Source organism: Camelus dromedarius, chromosome Y (genome assembly GCF_036321535.1).
Source record: "Camelus dromedarius isolate mCamDro1 chromosome Y, mCamDro1.pat, whole genome shotgun sequence".
NCBI lineage: Eukaryota > Metazoa > Chordata > Mammalia > Artiodactyla > Camelidae > Camelus > Camelus dromedarius.
Window position 1 is genome coordinate 19,499,841 of NC_087473.1, and position 18,523 is coordinate 19,518,363.

At 52.5% G+C, this 18,523-nt stretch overlaps 1 protein-coding gene across 5 annotated transcripts in view; it reads left to right on the forward strand.

Annotated features, from left to right (window-relative positions):
• DHRSX (dehydrogenase/reductase X-linked) overlaps nt 1-18,523 on the forward strand; it is a 206,415-nt gene that overhangs the window by 176,575 nt on the left and 11,317 nt on the right. For 4 of the 5 annotated variants that reach the window (XR_010379598.1, XR_010379600.1, XR_010379599.1 and 1 more), the window contains 2 exons: nt 6,610-6,767; nt 18,176-18,333. The gene's annotated coding sequence lies outside the window, so the exon portion shown is untranslated. Of the gene's footprint in view, nt 1-6,609; nt 6,768-7,001; nt 7,391-18,175; nt 18,334-18,523 lie in introns of all 5 variants that reach the window. The other variant, XR_010379602.1, reaches the window with a different exon arrangement.

The following is an 18,523-nucleotide window of genomic DNA, read 5'->3' on the forward strand; positions in this document are numbered from 1 at the left end:
ACATCCTGTATTAAACCATAATGCAAAAGAATCTGAAAAAGAATATATAACATATGTATGTATCACTGAATCACTTTGCTGTGCTCCAGAAAGTAACATAACCGTACTTCAGTTTAAAAAAAAATTTTTTTTTAAATCTCTTGGGGTAAAATCCAGGTAGGGGAGTGTTTTTTGCTCCCCAAGGGCTTCTATTGTCTGGGCAAATTTTAGTCCCTAACTGAAAAGTAAGCTATTTCTAGCAAACATCAAGCCCCCCAAAAAATATTTACCACAGAGGATTCCGAGTCTTGCCATTTTGGGCTAATTCGTAACAACAAAGAGACGTTGTTCATGCTTGGAGTTTGCGGAGGTGAGACACAGTTCATATTTTATTCATCTTCTAGAATATTTGTACAACCTGGGAATTTTTTTTAATCTGTCATTTTAGCAGCATTCCCTTTGACACATTACAATATTATTGCATTGTCTTCCCTACTCAGCGTTTCCCACCGCATGAATGTGTTTCCGTCGCCCCATCTTGTTTTTATCCACAAAGGAAAAGTTAATCTTAGCATCTTGTCATCTCCCAACCTTGCTCCCGGAAGCAAGCCGCAGCCTTGCCGCGTGTGGGACCCCACCCCTGAATGACTCGGTCAGGATCCACATCTGGACCGTTGTCTGCAGGAGGCGCGTCTGCACACAGTGAAGGTTGAGTTGGCCGGGTGGCCAGCAGCGACTTAACAGACATGCAGTATTGTTTATCACTGGAGTAAAAATAAAGGAGAGAAAAGAACACATTAGTATTCACAGATGTCCACTGTTTCCATTAGGGCTCATCTTGGTGTTGTGCAGGCCGTGGGTTTGGACACGTGGATGATGACGTGTATCCACCGTGTTCGTGGCATACAGAACGGCTTCACTGCCCTGTTTCTCTGTAGGATGCGATAATGATATGTGACGTGTATCCAAACCCATGAGCTGTGCAAATCCAGGAACGAACCCTAATTCGAGTAAAGTGTGGACGTTGGGTGATTACAATGTGTCAATTTAGGTTCGTCAATTACAACGATTATCTCTAGTGGGGGCGGATATTGAGTCTATGCAAGTGGGGGGCAGGGGATATGAGGGGCATCTCTGTACCCTCCCTTCAGTTCGGCTGTGACCCTGAAACTGCTCTTTAAAAAAACAGTGACTGTCCTTTCTGACTGGATTACCGCGTTCTGTTCATTCTTACTTTGTGGTTGGCTTGATTTCTTTGATAATTCTGTACGTTTAAAAAGCGAATGCTCTATAGTGTTCTTAGAGACAATGAGCCGTAACTACATGTAAACTAAAAAAAAAGTGTATGTGCACTGTATTGTGTATATGCATTTACATGCAATATATTGTATATGTGCAAATTGTAACAATTCTACCTACTGTAACTGAATAATGAAAAAAAAAAGGAAACTGGCTAATCTAAAAAAAAAAAAAATCAAGCCTTTAAAAATAAGAAAAGCCCTCTGTGCTCCGCCAGTCCCTCCCTCCACCCCCCACCCCACCACCGCCCAGCAACTGCTGACCTGGTCCGTCATCAGCCTTACGGGCAGGGCGACCTGCTCTGTGTCTGTCACCTGGGACAGGTGTGTGCGACCTGGGTGGGCGGCGTGGCGTTTTTACGGCTCCGAGACTGCGCGCTGACAGAGTGCGCCACCATCCTCGAGCCTGGGGGGACCCGCTTCTCCGGGGACGCGGCTTCCTCAGGCCGACCTCTGCTCCCGGCGGTGAGAGAGAACGCCTCCCTGTCTGGGCACCTGTGTGTGGCGAGGACCCTCTGGAGCGAAGCCTGAGGCGAGGGTCTGGTGCCCGCGGATGGACGGGCGGGAAGTCACAGGGCTGGGGTGGCAGGAGGGGATTCCTGACAGCTGTCCTTCCCCCGGGGAAGGAGGGGGGCGGTAAAACCCACGCATTTTCAGGCCAGCGGGTGTGCATTTGGACACGTGGATGGAGGGGGCCCATGAACACGGGTGGGACAAGGCTGCTGTCTGCTGCAGCAGGAGGCCCAGTCTCGGTTCCCGCCCTGCCCGCCGCGGCTCTGACACCACGCGCTGCAGGGCGGAACCCAGAGGTTTCTTTTCACTCGTATTTTCCTGCCGCGCTCTCCCGTGGAGCTGAGTGCAAACTCAACCCTCGACCACCCCACTGGCGTGAACACAGGGCAGGATGTCCCCTCGGGCTGGCGTCCAGGGGGGTCACTCGCCTGCGTGAGTCCCATTCCATTTATATGCTGAAATAAGACTCCTCCGGGCCATTTTCTCCCCGGGATGGGGGGGCACTGGCTTATCCACATTCTTCTTCCTCTTCGTGTTTGGGAGACAGCCCGAAATGCACAAGGATCGTCAGCCAGGTCTTCTGAGCTACAGAGGTGACCGTGTCAATCACACATTGATGCGATCATTCAGCAAATATTCACGGAGAGCCTGCTTATGGAGAGGCTCCAGGAGTGAGGGATGTCAGCATGAAAAAAAGAAAGAAAGAAAGAAAGAAACAGGAATCAGTAAGATACAGCAGTCTGGGTGCACCCCTGTGTGTCTGTCTGTATGTCTGGGGCGGGGGTGATTGAAGACAAGAGAGGAGGGAAGAGAGACGGGAAGAGAGACTCGTGCATCAGGACGTGTTACCAGGAGCAACCTGGCGTCTTCACACTAAGACACTAACATCCCTAGGAAAGAGCAGCTGGAGGAGAAACGGGGCTTGGGAGGGAAGGGGCTGGCGCACCGCTGAGCACACCTGAGCCTCCGCGCGTCACCAGCACACCTGCTCCTCCCCAGGGTTCCCCCGACATCCCCTCCACCTCGCTCCCAGCGCCTCGGCTTTGTCGTCCTCACGCCCGGCGACAGGCGCGCGCACGCGCGGCCGTGGGGCCCGGCTGCAGGCCCGGGTGCGCCGCCGCCCACAGGGAGGCCCCCGGGGTCCGCGCCACACAGGTGTCCGGCCTCTAGCGACCCTGCCCCCGGCCGGGGCCGCGTGGCTCCGGGCCGCCCGAGCCCAGCTGTGCCCGTGAGACGCACCATCGGGCCGGGCGTGGGGTCAGGTCGGGGCGTGGGGTCAGGGCGGGGCCTGGGGTCAGGGCCTGGCGTGGGGTCACGGCTGGGCAGGTCCGTGCGTAGGGTCAGGACCGGGCGTGAGGTCAGAGATGGGCGGGGCCGGGCGTGGGGTCACGGATGGGCGGTCCCTGGCGTGGGGTCAAGGCTGGGCGAGGCCGGGCGTGAGGTCAGGGCCTGAAGTGGGGTCACGGCCAGGTCGGGCATGGGGTCAGGGCCGTGCGAGGGGTCATAGATGGGCGGGGCTGGGCGTGGGGTCACGGATGGGCGGTGCCTGGCGTGGGGTCAAGGCTGGGCAGGGCCGGCGTGAGGTCAGGGCCGTGCGTGGGGTCAGGGCCTGCGTGGGGTCACGGCTGGGAGGTGCCAGTAGTGGGGTCAGGGTTGGGAGAGCGTGGGGTCACAGCTGGGTGTGGCCGGGCGTGGGGTCAGGGCCGTGCGTGGGGTCAGGGCCTGGCGTGGGGTCACGTCTGTACAGGTCCGGGCGTGGGGTCAGGGTCGGGCATGCGGTCACGGATGGGCGGGGCCGGTCTTGGGGTCACGGATGGGCGGGGCCGGCGTGAGGTCAGGGCCTGGCGTGGGGTCAGGACCTGGCGTGGGGTCACGGCTGGGCGGGGCCGGGCGTGTGGTCAGGGCTGCGTGGGACCTGGCGTGTGTCATGGTTGGGCAGGACCGGGCGTGGGGTCAGAGCAGGGCATGGTGTTAGGGCTGGGTGGGTCCTGGCTTGGGGTCACGGCTGGGCAGGGCCGTGCGTACGGGTTCAGAGCCGGTCGTGGGGTCAAGGCTGGGCGGGCCCGGTTGTTGGGTCATGATCCGGCGTGGGGTCAGGGTTGGGCGGGGCGTGGGGTTAGGGCTGGGCAGGCCCGGGGGTCGGGTCACGGCTGAGAGGAGTCAGGCGTGGGGTCACGACTGGGCGTGCTGGGGCGTGGGGTCAGGGCCGTGTGGAGCCTGGCGTAGGGTCAGGGCAGGGCGGGGCCGGGCGTGGGGTCAGGGCCGGGCCCGGCCAGTCAGCACCCCCGCCTCCTCGCCCCGCCCCCCCCTCCCCTCGCCCACGGCCATGGCCGCGTCCTCCGACCCGCAGCACCGCGCTGGGCCCCGGCGCTGGGTCAGGAGCGTCTGTGGGGGGCACGGAGCGCCCCGGGCCGCCGCCGGGGCCGTGGGACCGGACTCCGGCTTCATTGCAGGTTAGCGCTGCCTTGGCGGTGAGCGTGGCTCCCAAATAGAAACAGACTTTGCGACATCCTGGGAGGGAGCCGGGGGGCGCCGTGGTCAAGGGGATAATCGTCGCCTGACACGAACGCAGATCCCTGCACGGTTTTCGAGAAACTTGGCAAGCCGTGTACCCGAGTGTATAGACAGTTTGGGCAAGGCAGACTCTAGAAATGAGTAACCAAGGTGTGTAGGCAGTTTTTTGTTGTTTTTATTGAACTACCGTCACTTACAACGTGTCGCTTCCTGGTGCACACTGTCCCCAGTCACGCACATACGTGCAGATACTGATTTTCATATTTTCATATTCGTTTTCATTAAAGGTTATTACAAGATACTGAATATACTTCTCTGTGCTGTACAGAAGAAGTTTTTTTTTAATCTGTCTTTATATATAGTAGTTAACATTAGCAAATCTAAAACTCCCAAATTTCCCCCTTCCCACCTCTTTTCTCCCAGGAACCAGAAGATTGTTTACTGTGTCAGTTGGGAGTTTTCGCTCTAGGGCAGGAGTTCTGAAATTTCTGGTTTCTGTGCCCAAATGCAGCCCCATTTGTCTGAATTATGGAAACAAAGTGACGCAATATTTCTTCTTACTGAATGATGCAAGCCGTATTTTTACGAGATTTCTAATTCCCTAAATGTTTGTTGGTTTGTTTGCTTTTGCTGGTGGGGTGGGAGGTGGTGGTAATTAGGGTTATTTATTTACTGTCACCGAGGTACTGGCTCGAACCCAGGACCTGGTGCACGCTAAGCATGTGCTCCAACACCGAGCTCTGCCCTCCCCCGAGAGTCCTGCTTCCCTCGGAGTACACAGAGTCTCTAGGAAAGTGGTTGATTTTTTTTTTTCTTTTGACCTGGTCGGTTGGGTTTCATTAATTCCCCGGAGTACCCTTCACACGTGCGCTCCTATCTGGTAAATTTAAATATTCTTTTTTGCCCACATAATATTCAGCACTATCGAATCCGGCCTCCTCGCTGCCCTGAGCAGATCCCCAACCCTTGCAAATCAGATTCTGTGTTTCAGAGAGCCGTCTGGGGGATCTTAAGGGTTTGTTTTTTTTTTTCTTTTTTTCCCGTCTTTCAACTAATTTCCTTTAGAATTCTCCAAACAAGTACACGCCTGCACCAAACTGACACTCGGGGAACTTCCAGTAGGCAATTTGGGGCCTTGTTTTGGTTGCAAATGAGGTGGGGCAGACGCCGCGTTCCTTTCCCCGGAGCTGTGCTGCGAATGGCTCCGAGTTTGCAGGCACCCAGGACGGAACCGAAGCGCCCCAAGCAGACACCTCCTTCCTCATGATATCATGGGAATGAGAAGGTCCCCACTGAGGGCCCGCATGAATCTGGGCACGACAGGAAAACAAGGAGATGAGGCATCTTTCCAGGTAGTTAAACCCGTGTAGAAAACCCCGGTACCTAATTGACGCTGGAAACTTCATCTTGGTTCTGACTTGTCATCACGCCGGCCAGGGGTTCCCCTGTTCACCTGGCATATCGGGGCGCAACTCCCGGAACGTTCCATCAGCAGCTGTCTGTTTGGGAAAGGAAAAGGTCACTCTTTCAGAAGTTTTATTTACTTTTTGATTGAGATAGTGTTGATTTACAGCATCATATTAGTTTCATGTGTACAGCATAGTGATTCACAATTTCTTCTTAAAGGTTATACTCCATTTATAGTTATTATAAAATATTGGCTGTGTTCCCCGTGTTGTACAATGTATCCTGCCAGCTTATTTATTCTGTACATAGTTTGTCCCTCTGACTCCCCTACCGTCATTGTCCTTCCCCCCTTCCCTGCCCCCACTGGTCCCCACCAACTTGTTCTCTGCATCTGTGAGTCTGCTTCTGTTTTGTTATATTCACTCGTTTGTTGTATCTGTTTAGATTTCACGTATAAGTGATACCACACAGTATTTGTATTTCTCTGTCTGATTTATATCACTCAGCATAATGCTCCCTCCAGGTCCATCCATGTTGCTGCAAATGGCATTCTTTTATTCTTTTTCATGGTTGAGTAGTATTCCATTGTATAAATACACCACATCTCCTTTCTTCATTCTTCTGCTGAAGGACATTTAAGTTGCTTCCATGTCTTGGTGGTTTTAATAATGCTGCTATGAACATGAAGTGCATGTATTTTTTTTTTTTTTTTTGAACCAAAAATTTGAGCTTAAAGATCTCGAACTCTGCATTTTAACTGACACAAGAGCCACTCTTGGGAGATTCTGACTAGGTCTTTCAGCTTTAATAAATGCTTGGACTTTTTATGGTTTTGGCCTATGGAGCCAAGCTCATCTGTTCCAGTTTGCTTAGCAATATTGGAATTTCTGATTTGCAGGTGGTAACAAATCAGGCTGGCCGTGCTGCTTCCTTTGGGTGAGAGAGGCGGATGTCGGAATGCAGACATGTCCTCCAGGTGTCCTCTCCCGGAACCAACTTTCTTCGACTTTGGTTTTGAACTTCAAGAAAAGGACAGCCCAGGATAGATACGGACGTGTGAGTAAGAGAAAGGAAATTTATAAAGTTTTAACGTGTCAGCAGAGGTAAACAAAAGAACGTGTTTCTAGCATGGAAAGCAGGCGTGTTTTATTAGAAATTGGATTTAACTAGAATTACTTTTATGAGACCTTTTTTGGTTACTTCCCAACCATATTTGATAACTCAGTATGAAAACCCCAAGGTGTCGTGAATCCTGTTTTCCTTTGATAAACTCAAACGTGCTCCATTCAGGAAACATCCGCTGTGGCTGGATATGAATTATCGAGTCCTAGGACAGAGGAAGAATCAGGCCGGAACGTTCCAAACTCCACAGACTGCCTCTTTCCTGCATGTGCCACCCAGATGGAAAATCCCAAAGAGCCTCAACCGTCTTGATTTTCAAATCCGCTCCGATTTACTCTGCTTTAGAAAGAGCACGACAAAGAATTCATCTTCTTTGCAGAATCAGGTGGCAGGTCTCTGGGCTCCTCCCTCTGGCTGGCTGTAAGGGACCATCCTGTCGGCAGGATTCATTTGGGGAGAACCTAAATTTGAGCTCGCAGGCATGGTTCTCCCATCCCCGGGTTCCATGAGGCTGAGACTATCTGCTTGTTCTGCAAGGGGTCGACGCGTGAAACAAGGTAACCAGAGCTCTGTCTTCCTCACCTACACTGCTCAGGGGAGCCTAGGTTGTACTGCAACGCCAGAATCTCAGACACTTTGTGCCCCCCACCCCCGAAGAATGATCTGTCCTCACCGTGTTTCCGGTGGGAATGTAGATGTCTGAGCTGACAATGCCTTCACTGTAAACTCTGACCTCAGTTATCACAGGAGGACACAGTCACTGATATGGGCTGCCCACCCCTCACGTTTGCACGGTGACACTGGACCTGTCCCACAAGGCATGCTGGGAAACGTGGGTGTGAGATGCAGGGACCAGTGGGTACCACTGTCTCTGCCCCAAACTCTCAGATCTGCTGACCCCAGTCAAACACCAAAACAAATGCGTATCAATAGTAATTTTACCCTCCTCCTGGGAGAGACCTGGGTATTCTGTATAAACCGGGGGTTAATACCCATATGGACCACGAAGGTAGGAGAAGAAAGCAAAGATGGTAGCGATGTGGGCTCCTGGTCCGAGCAGATTCTAGGTGTTTGGGAATGCAGGGAAAACTTCTAGACAAGAAAAAGTAAGAGTAAGAAGGAACTGGGCATACCCATCCAATAGCTCCTATTTTTTCTTTTTTTTTTTTTAATTGAGTTATAGTCCATTTACAATGTTGTGTCAATTTCTACTGCACAGCACAGTGCTTCAGTCATACACGAACATAAATATATTCATTTTCATATTCTTTTCCACTGTGATCTAATACAAGATCTTGAGCATATTTCCCTGTGCTATACAGTACAATGTTGTTTATTTATTCTACATTTTGAAATCCCAGTCTGTCCCTTCCGACCCCCCGCCCCCTTGGCAAGCACAAGTTTGTTTTCTATGTCCATGAGTCTGTTTCTGTTTCGTATTTATGGATTTTTTCTTTTTAGGTTCCACATGGGAGCGATCTCATATGGTCATTTTCTTTCTCTTTCTGGCTTGCTTCACATAGAATGACATTCTCCAGGTCCATCCATGTTGCTGCAAATGGCATTATTTTATTCTTTTTTATGGCAGAGTAATATTCCATTGTATAAACGTACCACCTCTTCTTCATCCAGTCATCTCTTGATGGACATTTAGGCTGCTTCCATGTCTTGGCTCTTGTAAACAGTGCTGCCATGAACACTGGGGTGCTGGTGTCATTTTGAAGTAGGGTTCCTTCTGGATATGTGCCCAGGAGCAGGATTCCTGGATCACATAATAAGTGTATTCCTACTATTTGAGGAATCTCCATAGTGTTTTCCACAGAGGCTTCACCAAACTGCATTCCCACTAGCAGTGTAGGAGGGACCCCTTCTCTCCACAGCCTCTCCAGCATTTGTTGTTTGTGGACTTTTGAACGACGGGCATTCTGACTGGTGTGAGGTGATACCTCATTGTAGCTTTGATTTGCATTTGTCTGATATTTAGTGATATTGAGCCTTTTTTCATGTGTTTATTGAACATTTGTATGTCTTCCTTAGAGAATTGCTTGTTTAGGTCTCCTGCCCATTTTTGGATTGGGTTTGTTTTTTTCTTATTAAGCTGTAAGAATTGTTTATATATGCTGGAGCTGAAGCCCTTGTCAGTTGCATCTTTTGCAAATATTTTCTCCCATTCTATAAGTTATCATTTTGTTTTGCTTATTGTTCCCTTTGCTGTGAAAAAGCTTGTAAGTTTAATTTTGGCTACTATTTTTAAAACGTGGAGAAGAACAAGTGTCAGCGAGGATGTGGGGCAACCAGCACCCCTGTGCCCTGTTGGTGGGAATGTAAATGGTGCAGCTGCTACAGGAAACAGGCGTCAAAAATTAAACATAGAATCACCTCGTGATCCAGCAGTCCCAATTCCGGGTGTGTATGCAGAAGAACTGAGAGCAGGGTCTTCACCCCCATGTTCACAGCAGCACTGTGTACAGTAGACAAAGCATGGAAGCAATCTAAGTGCGTATCAGCAGATGACTGGATAAAGCAGAAGTGGTACATTCATACAACGGAATACTACTCAGCCATGAGAAATGATAAAATATTGCCATTTGCAGCCACATGGATGGACTTGGAGATTATCACACAAAGTGAAGTCAGACAGAGAAAGACAAATATCATATGATATCACTTATATGTGGAATGTAAAATACGATAGAAATGAACTTATTTACAAAACAGAAACAGACTCACAGACAGAAAACATAGTTACCGGAGGGGGGAGGAGGGAAGGATAAATTAGGAGTTTGGGATTAGAAGATACACACTACTGTATATAAAGCAGATAAACAACAAGGTCCTACTGTAGAGCACAGGGAACTATATTCAATATATTGTAATAACTTATGATAACAAAATGTAAAAAGAAATATTTGGATGTTCATTTATGACGGAAGCATTATGCTGGACACCAGAAATTGACACAGCCTTGTAAACTGACTAGACTTCAAGAAAAATACATTATATGTACACAAAAACTTTTTTAATGGTCTGCACAAAAGAGAGAAACAACTGCTGAGTTCAAGTACTGATGCAGGCCCTCTGTGCTGTGAGAAACCAAACTTTAGTGAGCTTAAGGGAAAACAAATACATTAGTTTAGAAACACTGAGAAGATTCGCCAAAGCCCACTTGTGAGAAACAGGGTTTCCTACAAAGGAATACGGCAGGGATGGGTCACAAGCACTAATTATAGAAATGACAGAAGATACGTGCAGGCCAGCAGCGACTTAACAAAAATGCAGTGTCGTTTATCAGGGAGGGGAAAAAAAAAAGGAGAGAAGAGGAGGCAGGGAAGAGGAGGGAGGGAAGGAAGAACAGAATGTGGGGTCTCAGACAAACTAGACACATGAGCCTCGTGTCTGCGTTTCGCGGGTAACAGAACGGCGGCGGCAGCCGGGAGATGGACCGTGAAGTTTCCCCCGGCTCGGCACGCGGGGATCGCTGTGTGCGTTCTGGTGCACGGAGTCCCTGCAGCTGGGATGAGCGTGACTCGTGATCAAGCAAAAGTAAAAACTGACTAAATCCTTGAGAAATGCTCAGATCGTCAGCTGCAGCCTCGAAACATCAAGCCCTCCTGAAGAAGCTTGTGTTTTACTGATCCGGGGCCAAAACACCTTTTTATGGATTGGTACCCACTGTAAAAAAACAAAAACAAACAAACAAAAACAACCAAATTGTGCAAAAGAAAAAAAATACATGTTCAAAAAAGGAAGAGGAAAAAGAAGTAAAAGTGACCCAAACAACCAGTTGCCCCAGCTCCGTCCGGTCGTGGCGGTGCAGCCCGGCTAAGCCAGCGGACCCTGAGGTCAAGGTCAAACCATCCCTGACCCTCCCGCGCCACCGTAACTTACTTGCCACAGCCTTATTCCATGCTGTTGCCTTTTCAGAGTCTATCCGTGTCCCCAGGGCTCCCCCGTTCTCTGAGGGGGCCCAGTGCTCCCCGGGGCTACCTCGGGGTGTTCCCCAGCCACGTGCTCCTGGGGATGGGCTGCTGGATGGCTTTTGGGCCTGAATCCCTGCCCCAGATTCCTTGGAGCCGTGCCCCTCGCCCCCCGCCTGCATCCCCACCCACACGCACCTTCCTATCTTCGAGGTACCCCATCCTGAGCCGCGACCACCTCCAAAATGCCAGGGGCCGCTGTCCCCTGTAATCCGTCCTGTCCCTTCCCCAATGCCCACCCATCCGGGCAGGTTCTGAGAAGTCACCATGGCACAGAGGAAAGGGCCCAGCGGGGAACTCGGGCAATCCCTTGGGCTCCCACATCCCTGGCGGGCGGGCAGCCTTCGTTTCTTCCTCCCCGCGGGGTCACAGAGATGAGGACGTGACTGTCGGAGCCCTGGAGGGGAGGGCGGGGGCCTTAAATCATAGCCATTCCATGACCTCTCCTCCTCTACGCGTCCTCCGTCCAGAAATTGGGGCCACCCCCAGGAACCCCGACGCCGACAAAGATGAATTAATGGATGTCACTTGTCCCCAGCATCTGGAGACGCTGGCTGTAATTACATCTTCACCAGGACCTCGAAACCCACGTCTCCTGAGTCACCGAGCTCTCCCGTGGTTTCATTTAAAATCTAACTCCTCGTTATGAACGTTCAATATTGGGGGCAAAGCGTTCCCCGTCTCCTCCACCCAGAAGCCACCCTTTGTCTCATTTGAAAAGTCACGGAGGTGTCACTTCACATCCGTGTAATTTCCGGGGCGACCTGGGTTGGCGATGAGCTTTTTCTTTTGTTTTGCCGTTCAGTTAGTTAAATTCCGTCGGTGCAAGCTCGTGGTGGGGAAAATCGATCGGTGACCTGGCTTCAGCGTGTGTAGTCATGTTGTTTAGGGACCAGAGGGCCCCCCGGACGGGAGCTTGACCTCAGTGTCACCTCCGCTGAGGCTGGAGGCTAATTCACAATCCTTCTGAACAAACACAGCGCTCTCTGCCCAGGGAGGCAGCCCGTTTGCCGTTTGTCTCCTGCGTCCTTACGGGTGAGGGAAGGGGGCCAAGAGGTGACGGGCGAGGCAGCTCACAGGGTGGGATTCACAGCTGCGCCTCCTGGGGCCCGGCTCCCGGAAACCCCCGTGTCTGCGTGTCTGCACGGGGTTCAGGGTCCCGGCCTCGAACTCCCCTCCCAGCCCTCCTGCCCCTTGTGGACGCCTGATTCCTCCTTGAGACTTTACGTCCATCTGCCCGGGACTCCGTCCCAGCGAAGCCCCCCCGTTCCTGTCCTTCATGGAGCTCACAGAGCCTAGCAATGACTGTGTTTTGCTTTTTATTTTTTAATATCATGAACACACTGGGCAGTTTCAAGTTTACAGAAAAACCGAGCAGTGCAGAGTTCACTGCAGCTCCCCGTGTTACCTGCACTGTATCGGGTACATTTGTTACCACTGCTGAGACAAAATCGACACATTAGTATTCACGGATGTCCACTGTTCCCTTGGGGCTCATCTTGGTGTTGTGCGGGCCGCGGGTTTGGACTCGTGGATGATGACGTGTATCCACCGTGTTCGTGGCATACGGAACGGCTTCACTGCCCTCTTTGTAGGATGCGATAATGATATGTGACGTGTATCCAAACCCATGAACTGTGCAAATCCAGGAGGGAACCCTAATTCGAGTAAAGTGGACGTTGGGTGATTACAATGTGTCAATTTAGGTTCGTCAATTACAACGATTATCTCTAGTGGGGGCGGATATTGAGTCTGTGCAAGTGGGGGGGCAGGGGATATGAGGGGCATCTCTGTACCCTCCCTTCAGTTCGGCTGTGACCCTGAAACTGCTCTTTAAAAAAAACAGTGACTGTCCTTTCTGACTGGATTACCGTGTTCTGTTGATTCTTACTTTGTGGTTGGCTTGATTCCTTTGATAACTCTGTACGTTTAAAAAGCGAATACTCTACAATGTTCTTAGAGATAATGAGCCGTACCTACATGTAAACTAAAAAAATGTGTATTGCAGTATATTGTGTGTGCGTATTTACATGCAATATGTTGTATTATGTGCAAATTGTAACAATTCTACCTAATATAACTGAATAATGAAAAAAAGAAAGAAAACTGGCTAATCTACAAATATATATATATAGTAAGCCTTTAAAAATAAGAAAATTCCTCTGTGCTCCACGTGTCCCTCCCTCCCGGCAACCGCTGACCATGTGCGTCATCAGCCTTACGGGCAGGGCGACCTGCTCTGTGTCTGTCACCTGGGACAGGTGTGTGCGACCTGGGTGGGCGGCGTGGCGTTTTTACGGCTCTGAGACTGCGCGCTGACAGAGTGCGCCACCATCCTCGAGCCTGGGGGGACCCGCTTCTCCGGGGACGCGGCTTCCTCAGGCCGACCTCTGCTCCCGGCGGTGAGAGAGAACGCCTCCCTGTCTGGGCACCTGTGTGTGGCGAGGACCCTCTGGAGCGAAGCCTGAGGCGAGGGTCTGGTGCCCGCGGATGGACGTGCGGGAAGTCACAGGGCTGGGGTGGCAGGAGGGGACTCCTGACAGCTGTCCTTCCCCCGGGGAGGGAGGGGGGCGGTAAAACCCACGCATTTTGAGGCCAGCGGGTGTGCATTTGGACACGTGGATGGAGGGGGCCCATGAACACGGGTGGGACAAGGCTGCTGTCTGCTGCAGCAGGAGGCCCCGTCTCGGTTCCCGCCCTGCCCGCCGCGGCTCTGACACCACGCGCTGCAGGGCGGAACCCAGAGGTTTCTTTTCACTCTTACTTTCCTGCCCCGCTCTCCCGTGGAGCTGAGTGCAAACTCAACCCTCGACCACCCCACTGGCGTGAACGCAGGGCAGGATGTCCCCTCGGGCTGGCGTCCAGGGGGGTCACTCGCCTGCGTGAGTCCCATTCCATTTATATGCTGAAATAAGACTCCTCCGGGCCATTTTCTCCCCGGGATGGGGGGGCACTGGCTTATCCACATTCTTCTTCCTCTTCGTGTTTGGGAGACAGCCCGAAATGCACAAGGATCGTCAGCCAGGTCTTCTGAGCTACAGAGGTGACCGTGTCAATCACACATTGATGCGATCATTCAGCAAATATTCACGGAGAGCCTGCTTATGGAGAGGCTCCAGGAGTGAGGGATGTCAGCATGAAAAAAAGAAAGAAAGAAAGAAAGAAACAGGAATCAGTAAGATACAGCAGTCTGGGTGCACCCCTGTGTGTCTGTCTGTATGTCTGGGGCGGGGGTGATTGAAGACAAGAGAGGAGGGAAGAGAGACGGGAAGAGAGAGACTCGTGCATTAGGACGTGTTACCAGGAGCAACCTGGCGTCTTCACAGTAAGACACTAACATCCCTAGGAAAGAGCAGCTGGAGGAGAAACGGGGCTTGGGAGGGAAGGGGCTGGCGCACCGCTGAGCACACCTGAGCCTCCGCGCGTCACCAGCACACCTGCTCCTCCCCAGGGTTCCCCCGACATCCCCTCCACCTCGCTCCCAGCGCCTCGGCTTTGTCGTCCTCACGCCCGGCGACAGGCGCGCGCACGCGCGGCCGTGGGGCCCGGCTGCAGGCCCGGGTGCGCCGCCGCCCACAGGGAGGCCCCCGGGGTCCGCGCCACACAGGTGTCCGGCCTCTAGCGACCCTGCCCCCGGCCGGGGCCGCGTGGCTCCGGGCCGCCCGAGCCCAGCTGTGCCCGTGAGACGCACCATCGGGCCGGGCGTGGGGTCAGGTCGGGGCGTGGGGTCAGGGCGGGGCCTGGGGTCAGGGCCTGGCGTGGGGTCACGGCTGGGCAGGTCCGTGCGTAGGGTCAGGACCGGGCGTGAGGTCAGAGATGGGCGGGGCCGGGCGTGGGGTCACGGATGGGCGGTCCCTGGCGTGGGGTCAAGGCTGGGCGGGGCCGGGCGTGAGGTCAGGGCCTGAAGTGGGGTCACGGCCAGGTCGGGCATGGGGTCAGGGCCGTGCGAGGGGTCATAGATGGGCGGGGCTGGGCGTGGGGTCACGGATGGGCGGTGCCTGGCGTGGGGTCAAGGCTGGGCAGGGCCGGCGTGAGGTCAGGGCCGTGCGTGGGGTCAGGGCCTGCGTGGGGTCACGGCTGGGAGGTGCCAGTAGTGGGGTCAGGGTTGGGAGAGCGTGGGGTCACAGCTGGGTGTGGCCGGGCGTGGGGTCAGGGCCGTGCGTGGGGTCAGGGCCTGGCGTGGGGTCACGTCTGTACAGGTCCGGGCGTGGGGTCAGGGTCGGGCATGCGGTCACGGATGGGCGGGGCCGGTCTTGGGGTCACGGATGGGCGGGGCCGGCGTGAGGTCAGGGCCTGGCGTGGGGTCAGGACCTGTCGTGGGGTCACGGCTGGGCGGGGCCGGGCGTGTGGTCAGGGCTGCGTGGGACCTGGCGTGTGTCATGGTTGGGCAGGACCGGGCGTGGGGTCAGAGCAGGGCATGGTGTTAGGGCTGGGTGGGTCCTGGCTTGGGGTCACGGCTGGGCAGGGCCGTGCGTACGGGTTCAGAGCCGGTCGTGGGGTCAAGGCTGGGCGGGGCCGGGCGTGGGGTCATGTCCTTCCTGGGCGTGGGGTCAGGGCTGGGCGGGGCCGGACGTGGGGTCATGACCAGGCGTGGGGTCAGGGCTGGGCGGGCCCGGTTGTTGGGTCATGATCCGGCGTGGGGTCAGGGTTGGGCGGGGCGTGGGGTTAGGGCTGGGCAGGCCCGGGGGTCGGGTCACGGCTGAGAGGAGTCAGGCGTGGGGTCACGACTGGGCGTGCTGGGGCGTGGGGTCAGGGCCGTGTGGAGCCTGGCGTAGGGTCAGGGCAGGGCGGGGCCGGGCGTGGGGTCAGGGCCGGGCCGGCCAGTCAGCACCCCCGCCTCCTCGCCCCGCCCCCCCCTCCCCTCGCCCACGGCCATGGCCGCGTCCTCCGACCCGCAGCACCGCGCTGGGCCCCGGCGCTGGGTCAGGAGCGTCTGTGGGGGGCACGGAGCGCCCCGGGCCGCCGCCGGGGCCGTGGGACCGGACTCCGGCTTCATTGCAGGTTAGCGCTGCCTTGGCGGTGAGCGTGGCTCCCAAATAGAAACAGACTTTGCGACATCCTGGGAGGGAGCCGGGGGGCGCCGTGGTCAAGGGGATAGTGGTCTCCTGACACGAACGCAGATCCCTGCATGGTTTTCGAGAAACTTGGCAAGCCGTGTACCCGAGTGTATAGACAGTTTGGGCAAGGCAGACTCTAGAAATGAGTAACCAAGGTGTGTAGGCAGTTTTTTGTTGTTTTTATTGAACTACCGTCACTTACAACGTGTCGCTTCCTGGTGCACACTGTCCCCAGTCACGCACATACGTGCAGATACTGATTTTCATATTTTCATATTCGTTTTCATTAAAGGTTATTACAAGATACTGAATATACTTCTCTGTGCTGTACAGAAGAAGTTTTTTTTTAATCTGTCTTTATATATAGTAGTTAACATTAGCAAATCTAAAACTCCCAAATTTCCCCCTTCCCACCTCTTTTCTCCCAGGAACCAGAAGATTGTTTACTGTGTCAGTTGGGAGTTTTCGCTCTAGGGCAGGAGTTCTGAAATTTCTGGTTTCTGTGCCCAAATGCAGCCCCATTTGTCTGAATTATGGAAACAAAGTGACGCAATATTTCTTCTTACTGAATGATGCAAGCCGTATTTTTACGAGATTTCTAATTCCCTAAATGTTTGTTGGTTTGTTTGCTTTTGCTGGTGGGGTGGGAGGTGGTGGTAATTAGGGTTATTTATTTACTGTCACCGAGGTACTGGCTCGAACCCAGGACCTGGTGCACGCTAAGCATGTGCTCCAACACCGAGCTCTGCCCTCCCCCGAGAGTCCTGCTTCCCTCGGAGTACACAGAGTCTCTAGGAAAGTGGTTGATTTTTTTTTTTCTTTTGACCTGGTCGGTTGGGTTTCATTAATTCCCCGGAGTACCCTTCACACGTGCGCTCCTATCTGGTAAATTTAAATATTCTTTTTTGCCCACATAATATTCAGCACTATCGAATCCGGCCTCCTCGCTGCCCTGAGCAGATCCCCAACCCTTGCAAATCAGATTCTGTGTTTCAGAGAGCCGTCTGGGGGATCTTAAGGGTTTGTTTTTTTTTTTTCTTTTTTTCCCGTCTTTCAACTAATTTCCTTTAGAATTCTCCAAACAAGTACACGCCTGCACCAAACTGACACTCGGGGAACTTCCAGTAGGCAATTTGGGGCCTTGTTTTGGTTGCAAATGAGGTGGGGCAGACGCCGCGTTCCTTTCCCCGGAGCTGTGCTGCGAATGGCTCCGAGTTTGCAGGCACCCAGGACGGAACCGAAGCGCCCCAAGCAGACACCTCCTTCCTCATGATATCATGGGAATGAGAAGGTCCCCACTGAGGGCCCGCATGAATCTGGGCACGACAGGAAAACAAGGAGATGAGGCATCTTTCCAGGTAGTTAAACCCGTGTAGAAAACCCCGGTACCTAATTGACGCTGGAAACTTCATCTTGGTTCTGACTTGTCATCACGCCGGCCAGGGGTTCCCCTGTTCACCTGGCATATCGGGGCGCAACTCCCGGAACGTTCCATCAGCAGCTGTCTGTTTGGGAAAGGAAAAGGTCACTCTTTCAGAAGTTTTATTTACTTTTTGATTGAGATAGTGTTGATTTACAGCATCATATTAGTTTCATGTGTACAGCATAGTGATTCACAATTTCTTCTTAAAGGTTATACTCCATTTATAGTTATTATAAAATATTGGCTGTGTTCCCCGTGTTGTACAATGTATCCTGCCAGCTTATTTATTCTGTACATAGTTTGTCCCTCTGACTCCCCTACCGTCATTGTCCTTCCCCCCTTCCCTGCCCCCACTGGTCCCCACCAACTTGTTCTCTGCATCTGTGAGTCTGCTTCTGTTTTGTTATATTCACTCGTTTGTTGTATCTGTTTAGATTTCACGTATAAGTGATACCACACAGTATTTGTATTTCTCTGTCTGATTTATATCACTCAGCATAATGCTCCCTCCAGGTCCATCCATGTTGCTGCAAATGGCATTCTTTTATTCTTTTTCATGGTTGAGTAGTATTCCATTGTATAAATACACCACATCTCCTTTCTTCATTCTTCTGCTGAAGGACATTTAAGTTGCTTCCATGTCTTGGTGGTTTTAATAATGCTGCTATGAACATGAAGTGCATGTTTTTTTTTTTTTTTTGAACCAAAAATTTGAGCTTAAAGATCTCGAACTCTGCATTTTAACTGACACAAGAGCCACTCTTGGGAGATTCTGACTAGGTCTTTCAGCTTTAATAAATGCTTGGACTTTTTATGGTTTTGGCCTATGGAGCCAAGCTCATCTGTTCCAGTTTGCTTAGCAATATTGGAATTTCTGATTTGCAGGTGGTAACAAATCAGGCTGGCCGTGCTGCTTCCTTTGGGTGAGAGAGGCGGATGTCGGAATGCAGACATGTCCTCCAGGTGTCCTCTCCCGGAACCAACTTTCTTCGACTTTGGTTTTGAACTTCAAGAAAAGGACAGCCCAGGATAGATACGGACGTGTGAGTAAGAGAAAGGAAATTTATAAAGTTTTAACGTGTCAGCAGAGGTAAACAAAAGAACGTGTTTCTAGCATGGAAAGCAGGCGTGTTTTATTAGAAATTGGATTTAACTAGAATTACTTTTATGAGACCTTTTTTGGTTACTTCCCAACCATATTTGATAACTCAGTATGAAAACCCCAAGGTGTCG